We start from the raw sequence: 3,026 nt of genomic DNA, 5'->3' as shown, positions 1-3,026 counted from the left end.
TAAGTGTGCTTTCTTGCTCATCACTAGTGATGAAGATACCAAGTGGTAGTGCTCCAGATACACTGTGTGTGCACATTACAAACACTTTCAGATTGTGCTCTTCTGTGTTGGAAGTCGCATCCACAAAAACCAATTCACCAGACTGCTGTACTTCCTTGTGCACACGATTCATCAGAGGTGTTACAATGGCAATTATGAGAGGCTTACCAACACCCTCATATATTTGATGACAAGTTGTAGCTTCTGGGTTTTCAGCCTGGTACTGAACTAGTTTCTCAGCGAGTCTCTCATACATCAGAACCCCTTGCCCACCATACCTGTCCTTGCCAAACTGAGAGTAAAGGTAACTGAAATCCCTTCTCCTTGGCATAATTACTCGATTGGCTTTTTTTCTGTGGAAATCCAGTTCATCCTCACATGAATCCTTTAGGTCCTTCAAATACTGCTGTCTGGCCATTGCTGGGGTGTGTCATTTTTCAAACAATTGCAAGACCTTTTCTGTGCACTCCTGGGAAAGACTGCTGAAATTGGAGGCCTCAAGTGTTGCCACAGAATGGTTGTGTTCCCACTCGATCCAGTGGCGTGTTCAGGGAGTGGCCTAGGGTGGCACGGGCCACCCCTGAAATCTGATTGGCCACCCCAAGTGCCACCCCAATATTCACGGCACTGAATGTAAACTGGAAGCTTGTTTAGAGTTGCAGTTCCTTCTCAAACCTGAGAGGCAGTAGAGATGCGGTAAAGTAGTATGTAGCCTGCAAAAAAAAAGTCCCGAAGATGAAGTTTGAGCAAACCTACACGTGAAACAAACTGTCTATGGAAGCAACACGTTTCTGGAGCGTCGTCGAGAAAGATGTGAGTAACCTACATTTCACTACACTTACTGTGCCTGTAGTTAAAAGCTGTAACGGTAATAAGCTAAACGTTTTTCCTGTCTTGTTTTAATTCTTTTTATTGTAATTGGCACAAGGCTGTCATCATCTCATCTCATTAGCAAACACTGTTTTGACTGTCAACGATGCTAAAGCTAACATTTAGCTATTCTGTACTGCGTAACATTGTTATGTTAGACCCGTGTAACATCAATATCATTCGTGTGTATGCACAATTATCTATTGTACAACATATAAGAATGTCGTGCATTATGGGACTATTACAGTATGAAAAGAGGTCAGAATATTAAGGATTTCTTCATAAGGAAGAAATCCAAAATAGAGCCAGAGCAGGGGCAGAGCAGTCAGTCAGAGGATGAGAGCCAGGCTTCAGCTTCAGCTGTACACATAGGTATGTGAAATCCTGATGGTTCAAGTTTGTTCTCATGTTTGAACTTACTCATTTGGTTTGACTGTAACATACCACTTAGTTTACTAAGGAAAGGCTGATTGTATTATCATTTTAATCACAGTTTCTGTGGATGTACATGTGGATGGTAAAGAGGAAAGACCCTCAACATCACAAACAGATCAGGGTATGTATGAATTTACCTTCTTTAAAACATTATGTGCATTGATTCGAACTGGGATATTTCACTTATACTACAGTGGCATATACTGTCATTAAGCATGTAGGCACATTTTTTAACAAGCGTGTAGACACATTTTTTAACAATGCTGGTGTGAAAAGCCTAAATGTGACAATTTGACATATAAATGAATGATACAATCTCTGTATTGCTTCAGGTGTGTCCAGTGCTGCTGACAATCCAGAGGTTCCTGCAGGCCATGCACAGGGGGATAGTGGTGTGGCAGCCCGATTTGGCGGGCTCGGACCTATTGGTATGTCTTAACAATTCATTTTTCATATGAAGTATCATATGTTTAATATTTTAGGCACATTTTATTATCATTCTAATGACAACCTATGTGTTATTGCAGAGGCAGGCGAAGATTCCTGTGATGAAGGCCCCTTACCGTCACATACACAGCACAGTATGTAGGCTTTACCTTTTTTTTTTTTTTGTAGTGTTTTTAAACATTACAGTATCCGCTTTTATTTGGATCATTATATTAATAACACTGGTGTTTAAAAGCTAAATGTGACAATTTGAAATATAATTAAACTGATAGAATCTCTGTATTGCTTCAGGCGAAGATTCCTGTGATGAAGGCCCCTTACCGTCACATACACAGCACAGTATGTATGCTTTACCTTTTTTTTTTTTTGTAGTGTTTTTAAAACATTACAGTATCTGCTTTTATTTGGATCAGGATATCAATAATACTGGTGTTTAAAAGCTAAATGTGGCAATTTGAAATATAATTAAACTAATAAAATCTCTGTATTGCTTCAGGTGTGTCCAGTGCTGACAATACAGAGGTTCCTGCAGGCCATCCACAAGGGGATAGTGGTGTGGCAGCCCCTTTTCGTCGGCCCGGACCTATTGGTATGTCTTAACAATTAATTTAAGTCAAATCAGTGAATTAAATGACACTTAAAGGTTCTGATTCCCATACATTTGTCACTTACAGATATTTCACAGTCAAGAGCAGCAGGACCCACTCAACCCCGGTTAAAGATATATCCAAAAACCATGCAAGGAGAGAAGAGGAGGTCATTCAATCCATCTTGGTACAACACGTTTTCATGGCTTGAGTACTCACTTATGAAAGACTGCGCTTACTGCTATGCATGCAGACACTTCTCTTTGCCTAGCACGTCAGAATCCGTTTTTACCTCAGAATCCGGCTTTTCACATTGGAAAAAAGCAATGTATAAAGATGCTGGCTTTAAGGTGCATGAAAAATCAGATTCTCATATTACTGCCATGATAGCTTGGAGTGAACACAAGAAGGCTGCACTTACAGATGCTTCTGTATTAAACATGCTCAACAATGAGTACAAAAAGAAGGTTGAAGAGAATCGCAGTTACATTAAAACTGTTGCAGATGTACTGCTTTTGACAGCCACACAAAATATGGCACAAAGAGGGCACCGTGAGTCTGAGCAATCTGACAACAAAAGGAATTTCTTAGAAATTCTTGAAATGATTGCTAAACACAATCCCATGGTAGCCAAAAAAATGAAAGCAA

The 3,026-nt window shown here is 40.0% G+C and overlaps 1 long non-coding RNA gene across 1 annotated transcript; it reads left to right on the top strand.

Moving 5' to 3' along the window:
- The first annotated feature begins 763 nt into the window (after positions 1–763).
- Positions 764–2,638, top strand: LOC115534693 (uncharacterized). Its single transcript, XR_003974359.1, has 3 exons — positions 764–852; positions 2,288–2,380; positions 2,466–2,638. It is a non-coding gene; the product is annotated as an uncharacterized LOC115534693 (long non-coding RNA).
- The last annotated feature ends 388 nt before the right edge of the window (positions 2,639–3,026 follow it).

This window comes from Gadus morhua, chromosome 2, assembly GCF_902167405.1.
Source record: "Gadus morhua chromosome 2, gadMor3.0, whole genome shotgun sequence".
Lineage (NCBI taxonomy): Eukaryota > Metazoa > Chordata > Actinopteri > Gadiformes > Gadidae > Gadus > Gadus morhua.
Note: the sequence above shows the minus strand (reverse complement) of the source record. Positions and strands in the feature narration are given on the sequence as shown.